The sequence below is a fragment of the Bufo gargarizans genome, chromosome 4, assembly GCF_014858855.1.
Source record: "Bufo gargarizans isolate SCDJY-AF-19 chromosome 4, ASM1485885v1, whole genome shotgun sequence".
In the NCBI taxonomy this organism is placed as follows: Eukaryota; Metazoa; Chordata; class Amphibia; order Anura; family Bufonidae; genus Bufo; species Bufo gargarizans.
In genome coordinates, this window is record NC_058083.1 from 58,927,010 (window position 1) to 58,939,918 (window position 12,909).

Genomic DNA, 12,909 nt, shown 5'->3' on the forward strand with positions numbered 1-12,909 from the left:
ATCCCTACACTGGCTCCCCATTGCCCAGCGAATTCAATTCAAAATACTAACAAATACATACAAGGCCGTCCACAGCCTGTCCCCTCCATACATCTCTGAGCTACTTTCCCGATACACCCCCACACGCAAAACCTAAAAACCCAACTCTTCAGACAAGCCTACAACCAGTGACCCCGCTGCCTCTATACCGCCATGACCAACTTCACCCTCACCTACTGGGTCCTTCTCCCATACCATGTAGATTGTAAGCCCTCACGGGCAGGGCCCTCTCTCCTTCTGTACCAGTTAACCTGTTGGCAGTCTATAGATTGCTTAGCTCCAGTGTGTATCACAGGGGTCAGCAACCTCCAGCACTCCAGGTGCACACTTGCTTGGCTGTTCTCTAAACTCTCACAGTGGAAGGGGAAGGAGCATGCTGGGAGTTGTAGTTTCACAACAGCTGCAGTGCATAAGGTTACTGATCCCTGGTGTATCATTTGCATTCCTTATTACTGAACCATTGCCTTTTTTTTTATTGAATCTTGGTATAAATCTGGATTTTGCACACAAAGCGGCCGTTCCGTGCATTGGGGACTGCAATTTGCTGTCCCCAATGCACAGGCAGCACCCGTAACGTCAAAAACATAGAACAGGAGCAAATCTTTGCCTTACAGTTGCAAGAAAAAGTATGTGAACCCTTTGGAATGATATGGATTTCTGCACAAATCGGTCATAAAATGTGATCTGATCTTCATCTAAGTCACAACAATAGACAGTCACAGTCTGCCTAAACTAATAACACACAAAGAGTTAAATGTTACCATGTTTTTATTGAACACACCATGTAAACATTCACAGTGCAGGTGGAAAAAGTATGTGAACCCTTGGATTTAATAACTGGTTGAACCTCCTTTGGCAGCAATAACTTCAACCAAACGTTTCCTGTAGTTGCAGATCAGACGGGCACAACGGTCAGGAGTAATTCTTGGCCATTCCTCTTTACAGAACTGTTTCAGTTCAGCAATATTCTTGGGATGTCTGGTGTGAATCGCTTTTTTGAGGTCATGCCACAGCATCTCAATCGGGTTGAGGTCAGGACTCTGACTGGGCCACTCCAGAAGGTGTATTTTCTTCTGTTTAAGCCATTCTGTTGTTGATTTACTTCTATGCTTTGGGTCGTTGTCCTGTTGCAACACCCATCTTCTGTTGAGCTTCAGCTGGTGGACAGATGGTCTTAAGTTCTCCTGCAAAATGTCTTGATAAAATTGGGAATTCATTTTTCCTTCGATGATAGCAATCCGTCCAGGCCCTGACACAGCAAAGCAGCCCCAAACCATGATGCCCCCACCACCAGACTTCACAGTTGGGATGAGGTTTTGATGTTGCTGTGCTGTGCCTCATTTCTCCACACATAGTGTTGTGTGTTTCTTCCAAACAACTCAACTTTGGCTTCATCTGTCCACAGAATATTTTGCCAGTACTGCTGTGGAACACCCAGGTGCTCTTGTGTGAACTGTAAACGTGCAGCAATGTTTTTTTGGACAGCAGTGGCTTCCTCTGTGGTATCCTCCCATGAAATCCATTCTTGTTTAGTGTTTTACATATCGTAGATTCGCTAATAGGGATGTTATCATATGCCAGAGACTTTTGTAAGTCTTTAGCTGACACTCTAGGATTCTTCTTCACCTCATTGAGCAGTCTGCGCTGTGCTCTTGCAGTCATCTTTACAGGACGGCCACTCCTAGGGAGAGTAGCAGCAGTGCTGAACTTTCTCCATTTATAGAAAATTTGTCTTACCGTGGACTGATGAACAGCAAGGCTTTTGGAGATACTTTTATAACCCTTTCCATCTTTATGCAAGTCAACAATTCTTAATCGTAGGTCTTCTGAGAGCTCTTTTGTGCAAAGCATCATTCACATCAGGCAATGCTTCTTGTGAAAAGCAAACCCAGAACTGGTGTGTGGTTTTTATAGGGCAGAGCAGCTGTAACCAACACCTCGAATCTCATCTCATTGATTGTACTCCAGTTAGCTGACACCTCACTTCAATTAGCTCTTGGAGATGTCATTAGTCTAGGGGTTCACATACTTTTTCACCTGCACTGTGAATGTTTACATGGTGTGTTCAATAAAAACATGGTAACATTTAACTCTTTGTGTGTTATTAGTTTAAGCAGACTGTGATTGTCTATTGTTGTGACTTAGATGAAGATCAGATCACATTTTATGACCAATTTGTGCAGAAATCCATATCATTCCAAAGGGTTCACATACTTTTTCTTGCAACTGTATATCTTATCTCTGAGTAGCCTTCACTACTGGTTTGGGCTGACAATAACTGATGGAAAAAACTGACCAAACAACTGAAGTGTGAACTGGGCCTGACCTGCTTCCTGACACTGGCTCTCGGCTCCGGTGCTCTCCGACCTCTGCTCAGGTCCCTGGATGTCATCATCTATTTTGATGCTGCCTGCAACCAATCATGGGCCACGGTGGGGACTTCTCCGCTTGCGTCGTGAATAAATGTGACTGTTGATACAGAACTTTAGAATTTGAGGCCCCGCTTTTATTTTCGCCCAGGGCCACATTTTGTCTAAAACCGGCCCTGCCTACAGCAGTACCTTTCCCATAACCTCACTGTGGCTCATGGTACTCAGATACCACAGGGTCTTACAGTAGGGTTGAACAGCACAACTAGATGTTTACAACATCATCCATGAACCAAAAGGAAGACCAACAAGGTGACGGGTGGATGAAAGGACCTGAAAGTGGAGGTGACACACTGACAGGAAGAGGAGATGACCAAGCCCTGGGGAGGATGGCAAGAGAAGACAGGTAGATAGCGGCTGAATAATACTGAACAGGAACGGTGTAGTGGTGGGATCGAGAGACCAGCATTACTATATGTACTTCTGGAGGACCCAAAGGTTTACCATCACAGTCTTAGCAGAGTCCATATAGACAGTATACACAGTGTATGAGTCTATGTATTATTATATACAGTATACACAGTGTATGAGTCTATGTATTATATACAGTATACGCAGTGTATGAGTCTATGTATTATCATATATGGTATACGCAGTGTATGAGTCTATGTATTATTATGTACGGTATACACAATGTATGAGTGCATGTATTATTATATACGGTATATGCAGTGTATGAGTGTATTATTATATACGGTATACGCAGTGTATGAGTATGTATTATCATATACAGTATACGCAGTGTATGAGTCTATGTATTATCATATACGGTATACGCAGTGTATGAGTATGTATTATCATATACAGTATACGCAGTGTATGAGTCTATGTATTATCATATACGGTATACGCAGTGTATGAGTATGTATTATCATATACGGTATACAAAGTGTATGAGTCTATGCATTATTATGTACAGTATACACGGTGTATGAGTCTATGTATTATTATATACAGTATTCACAGTGTATGAGTCTATGTATAATATACGGTATACGCAGTGTATGAGTCTATGTATTATCATATACAGTATACGCAGTGTATGAGTCTATGTATTATTATATACAGTATACGCAGTGTATGAGTCTATGTATTATTATATACAGTATACGCAGTGTATGAGTCTATGTATTATTATGTACGGTATACACAGTGTATGAGTGCATGTATTATTATATACGGTATACGCAGTGTATGAGTCTATGTATTATCATATACAGTATACGCAGTGTATGAGTCTATGTATTATCATATACGGTATAAGCGAGTATATATTATCATATACGGTATACAAAGTGTATGAGTCTATGTATTATTATGTACAGTATAAGCAGTGTATAAAATGATATATTGTAATAGCAAATAGACTCATACTCTGCGTATATTGTACATAATAATACATAGACTTATACACTGCGTATACTGTATATGCTGTAACACTTAGTGTATATTATGTATATGATTGCTGTAATACTCTGTGTATATAATGTGTATGATTGCTGTAATGCTCGGTGTATATTATGTGTATCATGAGGTAATACTCGGTGTATGATTGCTTTAATACTCTGTCTATATGTTGTTTATGATTGCTGTAATACTCAGCAGTGTATATTATGTGTACGATTCCTGTAATACTCGGTGTATATAATATGTATGATGAGGTAATAATTGTTGTATATAATGTGTATGATGAGGTAACACTTGGTGTATACTATGTGTATGATGAGGTAACACTCGGTGTATACTATGTGTATGATGAGGTAACACTCGGTGTATACTATGCGTATGATGAGGTAACACTCGGTGTATACTATGCGTATGAGGAGGTAACACTGGGTGTATACTATGTGTATGAGGAGGTAACACTGGGTGTATACTATGTGTATCATGAGGTAACACTCGGTGTATACTAGGTGTATGCGGAGGTAACACTCGGTGTATACTATGTGTATCATGAGGTAACACTCGGTGTATACTATGTGTATGATGAGGTAACAGTCTGTGTATACTATGTGTACCATGAGGTAACGCTCGGTGTATACTATGTGTATGAGGAGGTAACACTCGGTGTATATTACTAGGTGTATGATGAAGTAACACTGGGTGTATACTATGTGTATGAGGAGGTAACACTGGGTGTATACTATGTGTATCATGAGGTAACACTCGGTGTATACTATGTGTATGATGAGGTAACACTGGGTGTATACTCGGTGTATGATGAGGTAACACTGGGTGTATACTATATGTATGATGAGGTAACACTCGGTGTATACTATGTGTATGAGGAGGTAACACTCGGTGTATACTAGGTGTATGAGGAGGTAACACTCGGTGTATACTATGTGTATGATGAGGTAACACTCGGTGTATACTAGGTGTATGAGGAGGTAACACTCGGTGTCTACTAGGTGTATGAGGAGGTAACACTCGGTGTATACTATGTGTATGAGGAGGTAACACTCGGTGTATACTATGTGTATCATGAGGTAACACTCGGTGTATACTATATGTATGATGAGGTAACACTCGGTGTATACTATGTGTATGAGGAGGTAACACTCGGTGTATACTATGTGTATGAGGAGGTAACACTCGGTGTATACTATGTGTATGAGGAGGTAACACTCGGTGTATACTATGTGTATCATGAGGTAACACTGGGTGTATACTAGGTGTATGAGGAGGTAACACTGGGTGTATACTATGTGTATGAGGAGGTAACACTCGGTGTATACTATGTGTATCATGAGGTAACACTCGGTGTATACTATATGTATGATGAGGTAACACTACTAGGTGTATGATGAGGTAACACTGGGTGTATACTATGTATATGAGGAGGTAACACTGGGTGTATACTAGGTGTATGAGGAGGCAACACTCGGTGTATACTCGGTGTATGAGGAGGTAACACTCGGTGTATGAGGAGGTAACACTCGGTGTATTCTCGGTGTATGAGGAGGTAACACTCGGTGTATGAGGAGGTAACACTCGGTGTATACTAGGTGTATGAGGAGGTAACACTCGGTGTATGAGGAGGTAACACTGGGTGTATACTAGGTGTATGAGGAGGTAACACTCGGTGTATACTAGGTGTATGAGGAGGTAACACTGGGGGTATGAGGAGGTAACACTGGGTGTATCTCATGCGCTGTGGGATGAAGTGTACAGAGTCCCAGTCTCCAGAGCGGAGGCCTCTAGGACCCGGCGCCGTCCACCCGGCTGCCGCACTGATCGGGGAGGAGGAGGAGGCGGCGGCGGAGGCAGCAGCCTGAGCCCGGGGGGGACACAGACGAGGAGTGTGGGGGACACAGGCAGAAGAAGGAGGGACAGGACCCCCCATCCGCGGACACCGACCTGCCCGGGGTGAGTACAGGGGCCGGGAGGGGAGTGCCCCCATCTACCTGCTGTGTGCCGGGCAGTCCTCAGTGCCAGGCTGCCCGCTGCCATCCTCTGCCAGCTCTGCCCTTGAAGCTGGCGCAGGCCTGGCAGGGGATGGTGTAGGTGGCAGAGGGCGGTGTGTGCTGGGCACTGGTGCCATGCTCCCCCCGTGCTGATCGCACACACCTGTAGCTGGGGTTACATGGGGCAGCGCTGCCCCCGGGGCTCATGGATGTGAACGGCGCCCAACCCTGGAGGCTGCGGATTCCAGGAGCCATCTGTAATGGAGGCGAGCTCGTCATGTCTGAGGAGCACACATGTGATGGAAGGCGGTGCCAGGAGCTCCACCGGGCACAGCGCACATGTGTGGCACATACAGGTCTACCTCCACACATACAGGTCTACCGCCGCACATACATGGCACATACATGTCTACCTCCGCACATACAGGTCTACCGCCACACATACAGGTCTACCGCCACACATACAGGTCTACCGCCGCACATACATGGCACATACAGGTCTACCGCCACACATACATGGCACATACAGGTCTACCGCCACACATACAGGTCTACCGCCGCACATACATGGCACATACAGGTCTACCTCCGCACATACAGGTCTACCACCGCTCATACATGGCACATACAGGTCTACCTCCGCACATACAGGTCTACCTCCACACATACAGGTCTACCGCCGCACATACAGGTCTACCGCCGCACATACATGGCACATACAGGTCTACCGCCACACATACATGGCACATACAGGTCTACCGCCACACATACAGGTCTACCGCCGCACATACATGGCACATACAGGTCTACCTCCGCACATACAGGTCTACCACCGCTCATACATGGCACATACAGGTCTACCTCCGCACATACAGGTCTACCTCCGCACATACAGGTCTACCGCCGCACATACAGGTCTACCGCCGCTCATACATGGCACATACAGGTCTACCTCCGCACATACAGGTCTACCACCGCTCATACAGGTCTACCGCCGCTCATACAGGTCTACCGCCGCACATACATGGCACATACAGGTCTACCTCCGCACATACAGGTCTACCTCCGCACATATAGGTCTACCGCCGCTCATACAGGTCTACCGCCGCACATACATGGCACATACAGGTCTACCTCCGCACATATAGGTCTACCGCCGCACATACATGGCACATACAGGTCTACCTCCGCACATACAGGTCTACCGCCGCACATACATGGCACATACAGGTCTACCGCTGCACATACATGGCACATACAGGTCTACCGCCGCACATACAGGTCTACCGCCACACATACATGGCACATACAGGTCTACCGCCGCACATACAGGTCTACCGCCACACATACATGGCACATACAGGTCTATCGCCACACATACATGGCACATACAGGTCTACCGACGCTCATACATGGCACATACAGGTCTACCGCCGCACATACATGGCACATACAGGTCTACCGCCGCACATACATGGCACATACAGGTCTACCGCCGCACATACATGGCACATACAGGTCTACCGCCGCACATACATGACACATGCAGGTCTACTGCCGCACATACATGGCACCTACTAGTCTGGCACTGCACACACATGTCTCATACATGTCAACTGCTGCACATACAGGTTTCATACATGGCTCCTGCTGCACATACATGTCTATTGCTGCACATATGTCATCTGCTGCAAATACTAGTCTTATACATGTCTGCTGCACATACATGTCTACTGCTTTCCATACATGTCTTATACTTGTCTTCTACTGCACATCCATGTTGCATACATGTCTACTGCTACACATACATGTCTACTGATGCACATACATGTCCAATGTTGCACATACAGATTTCATACATGTCTACTGCTGCACATATATGTCTCGTACATGTCTACTGATGCACATACATGTCCAATGTTGCCCATACATGTCTATTGGGGCACATACAGGTCTCATACATGTCTACTGCTGCATATACATTCCTCATACATGACTACTGGTGCATGTACAATCCTCCTACTTGAATGCTGATGTACATACATGTCTCATACATGACTGCTGCATGTACTTGCCTCATACATGTCTACTACTGCACATATAGGTCTTATATATCACTACTGCTCCACATACATGTCTCATACCAGACTACCTCGGCACATTCATGTCTCATACATGCCTACTGCTGCACATACATGTCTATGGCTGCAAATATGTCTCATACATGCCTACTGCTGCACATACAGGAATGCTGCTGAACATACATGTGTCATACATAACTACTGCTACACATGCATGCCTCATACATGATTACTTCTGCACAGATGTCTCATACTACTGCACATACACGCGTTTTACATGATTACACTGTCATACATAATTACAGTTGCACATACATGTCTTATACTGCTCCACATACCTGTTGACTGCTTACATGCCTTATACATATCTACTGCTACACACGTCTCCTATACTTCTGTTGCACATACATGTCTGAGGCTGCATATACAAGTAGTCATGTCAGCAGGAGCACATATGTATCACACAGGTCCACTGCGCACATACACTTCTTTTTAGACATTTTTTGTAGGGCTGCAGTAGCAGGAACATATCTGATACATGTGTGATGTAGACCTGCTCTCTTACAGTAACACCATGATACGTGGGCACTGATGTGTTCTCTCTGTCTAGTAGGAGAAGTGGGCACCGTGGTAGTGGTGTTGAGTAGGGGGGCTCGGTGGTGGTAACTGTAAATAGGGGGGGCTCAATGGTAATGCTTGTAAGAAGGGGCTCGTGGTAAAAGTGTTGAGTGGGGGGGGCTTGGTGTTGAGTAGAGGGGCTTGGTGGTGGCGAGTAGAGGGGCTCGGTGGTGGCGAGTAGAAGGGCTCGGTGGTGGCGAGTAGAGGGGCTCGGTGGTGGCGAGTAGAGGGGCTCGGTGGTGGTGGCAGTAAGTAGGGGGGCTCGGTGGTGGTGAGTAGAGGGGCTCGGTGGTGGCGAGTAGAGGGGCTTGGTGGTGGCGAGTAGAGGGGCTCGGTGGTGGTGGCAGTAAGTAGGGGGGCTCGGTGGTGGTGAGTAGAGGGGCTTGGTGGTGGCGAGTAGAGGGGCTCGGTGGTGGTGGCAGTAAGTAGGGGGGCTCGGTGGTGGTGAGTAGAGGGGCTCGGTGGTGGCGAGTAGAGGGGCTTGGTGATAGTGGTGGTGAGTAGAGGGGCTCGGTGGTGGCGAGTATAGGGGCTCGGTGGTGGTGGCAGTAAGTAGGCGGGCTTGGTGATAGTGGTGGTGAGTAGGGGGGCTCGGTGGTGGCGAGTAGGGGGGGCTCGGCGGTGGTGAATAGGGAGGCTCAATGGTGAGTAGGAGGGTTTGGTGGTGGGGGGAGTCCATGGTGATTACGGGGGGCTCAGTGGTGGTGATTGGGGGGCTCGGTGGTGGTGAGTAGAGGGGCTCGGTGGTGGCGAGTAGAGGGGCTCGGTGGTGGCGAGTAGAGGGGCTCGGTGGTGGTGAATAGGGAGGCTCAATGGTGAGTAGGAGGGTTTGGTGGTGGTGGCGGGGGGGGGGGGTCCATGGTGATTACAGGGGGCTCAGTGATGGTGAGCAGGGGGGGCTCGGTGGTAGTGGGGGGCAGGCTGTGGCCACTGCCTCCTTATGGGGGACATCTCTCTGTAATCTGCAGATAATCTCATCCGTCTTCTCCTCGTCCTCATTTACCCCCTCAGTTTGCCGTAATCAGAAACAGCTTTGTATTCCTGCTCTGGGAGGGGGAGGGGAGGGTTTAACCCTTGGATGTCCTCCGGTAGGTGGAGGGTTATACGTCTCCTGTGCCTCTGTATGTGGGGTCTAGGCCCAGTCACTGTGTGGCAGGAGCAGGACCCCCCCTCCTGTCACTCCGCTCCCGGCGGTTACTGCCTGCGGCCGCTGAGGCCTACACAGGATATACATGTGGAAACAGGTCTCCAGCTGTGGAACTACAACCCTCAGCATCCCTTCACAGCCTGTGGCTGAGAGTTGGATTCTCACAACAGCTGGGGCGTCCCGGGGTGCTGACTAGGGGGCCACAGGGCGCAGACTACCGGGGCCACAGGGTGGTAATATAGTTGTCGGCCTGTACATGGCTGAACATCTACGTATATACATGGTAGTCAGCTGCCTATAGGGAGCTGATTGGGGGGGGGGGGGCTGTTACTGTCTAGGAAGGTCCGCGTTTAGCAGTAACTACAACTCACAGCATGCTCTGAGTTGTCCTCTCCCAACAGCTGGGGCGTGACAGGATGCAGACATAGTTGTCGGCTTGTAGATAGGGCACCTATATAGGTTGTCGGTCTGCTGTGGGTCGGATCCAGACGGGTCTCTCCTCCGGGCTGTCAGATGTTCTGGATTATCAGATGGTCCTCCAGGACAACCGCCAAAAATAAGGAGGTCATTAGCCCTGTGTCGTGGAGCCGGCGCCCGCTGCCCTTGGCACGCCAGGCTCTAGGCGTGTGTCGCCGCTGACATCCTGATGGGCTTTATAAATACAGGTGAAACTCGAAAAATTAGAGTATTGTGCAAAAGTTCAATATCCTCGTCTCACAGTGTCACCCTCCAGTCAGCTAATTAACCCCTAACACCTGCACAGGGTTCCTGAGCCTTTACATGGTCTCAGTCTGGTCCAGTAGGAATCCCAATCACGGGGCAGACCGCTGACCGGACGGTTGGGCAGAAAACCATCATTGACGAAAGCCTCAAAAGGTAATTGCAAAAGAAGTTGGATGTTCCCGAAGTGCCGTATGAGAGCACAATAATAGAAAGTTATGTGGAAGGGACACGTGTGGAAGACAAAGGTGCCCAAGCAGCAGGGATGACCACACCCTGGAGAGGATGGTCAGGTAAAGGCCATTCACAAGGAGTGGACTGAGGCTGGAGTCAGTGCTTCAAGAGCCACCACACACAGACGGATCCTGGACATGGGCTTCAAAGGTCGTATTCCTCTTGTCAAGCCTCTCCTGGACAACACACGTCAGAAGAGAAAAAGAGCTGGTCTGTTGGTCAGTGTCCAAAGTCCTTCTTTCTGATGAGAGCAACTTTTGTATCTCATTTGGAAACCAAGGACCCAGAGTCTGGAGGAAGAATGGAGAGGCACACCATGCAAGATGCTTCAAGTCCAGTGTGAGGCTTCCACAGTCTGTGTAGATTTGGGGATCCATGTCCTCTGCTGGTGTTGGTCCACTCTGCTTCATTAGGTCCAGAGTCAACACGGCCATCTACCAGGACGTCATGCTTCCTTCCACAGGCGAGCTTTATGGGGATGCTGACTTCATTTTCCAGCAGGACTTGGCTCCTGCCCATACTGCCAAAAGTACTAAAACCTGCTTCAATGACCGTGGGATTACTGTGCTTGATTGGCCAGCAAACTCGCCCGACCTGAGCCCCATCTCATATATTAAGTGGCATTACTGAAATAAATGAACTTTTGCACAATATTCAAATTTTCCGAGTTTCACCTGTAATACAATGCAGGGTGAGCAGAGCACTGCGCTGCCGGGCACGGCCTGCAGGGGGAGCTCACTGCACTAGCAGGGACCAGTGGAAGGAGCAGTTGTACCCCTCCACTGCAGGCGGCAGTGTGAGGGCCCTGCCTGCGCCTGCGCAGTGTGTCCGACCGTACCACGCCTGCAACGGCTACCCTATATGTGCATCACATTGTCACATGCAAGATGCTAGTATACAGATTGTATCTGCTCTGTATATTCCAGCATGTCGTGTTATATTATATATCACATTGTATGATGTCACCGTATACCCATATACATCACCTTACAGTGTATTATATCACATTGTATGATGTCACCGTATACCCATATACATCACCTTACAGTGTATTATATCACATTGTATGATGTCACCGTATACCCATATACATCACCTTACAGTGTATTATATCACATTGTATGATGTCACCGTATACCCATATACATCACCTTACAGTGTATTATATCACATTGTATGATGTCACCGTATACCCATATACATCACCTTACAGTGTATTTTATCACATTGTGTGATGTCACCGTATACCCATATACATCACCTTACAGTGTATTATATATCACATTGTATGATGTCACCGTATACCCATATACATCACCTTACTGTGTATTATATCACATTGTATGATGTCACCGTATACCCATATACATCACCTTACTGTGTATTATATCACATTGTATGATGTCACCGTATACCCATATACATCACCTTACTGTGTATTATATCACATCACATTGTATGATGTCACCGTATACCCATATACATCACCTTACAGTGTATTATATCACATTGTGTGATGTCACCGTATACCCATATACATCACCTTACTGTGTATTATATCACATCACATTGTATGATGTCACCGTATACCCATATACATCACCTTACAGTGTATTATATCACATTGTATGATGTCACCGTATACCCATATACATCACCTTACAGTGTATTATATCACAATCACATTGTATGATGTCACCGTATACCCATATACATCACCTTACAGTGTATTATATCACATCACATTGTATGATGTCACCGTATACCCATATACATCACCTTACAGTGTATTATATCACATTGTATGATGTCACCGTATACCCATATACATCACCTTACTGTGTATTATATCACATTGTATGATGTCACCGTATACCCATATACATCACCTTACTGTGTATTATATCACATCACATTGTATGATGTCACCGTATACCCATATACATCACCTTACAGTGTATTATATCACATTGTATGATGTCACCGTATACCCATATACATCACCTTACAGTGTATTATATCACAATCACATTGTATGATGTCACCGTATACCCATATACATCACCTTACAGTGTATTATATCACATTGTATGATGTCACCGTATACCCATATACATCACCTTACAGTGTATTATATCACATTGTATGATGTCACCGTATACCCATATACATCACCTTACAGTGTATTTTATCACATTGTGTGATGTCACCGTATACCCATATACATCACCTTA

At 46.6% G+C, this 12,909-nt stretch overlaps 1 protein-coding gene across 4 annotated transcripts in view; it reads left to right on the forward strand.

The window, feature by feature from the left end:
- The first annotated feature begins 5,690 nt into the window (after window positions 1-5,690).
- The window catches only part of DNMT3A (DNA methyltransferase 3 alpha), a 122,879-nt gene continuing 115,660 nt past the window's right edge, over window positions 5,691-12,909 (forward strand). For all 4 annotated transcript variants that reach the window (XM_044288865.1, XM_044288868.1, XM_044288869.1 and 1 more), the window contains exon 1: window positions 5,691-5,837. The gene's annotated coding sequence lies outside the window, so the exon portion shown is untranslated. The remainder of the gene's footprint in view (window positions 5,838-12,909) is intronic.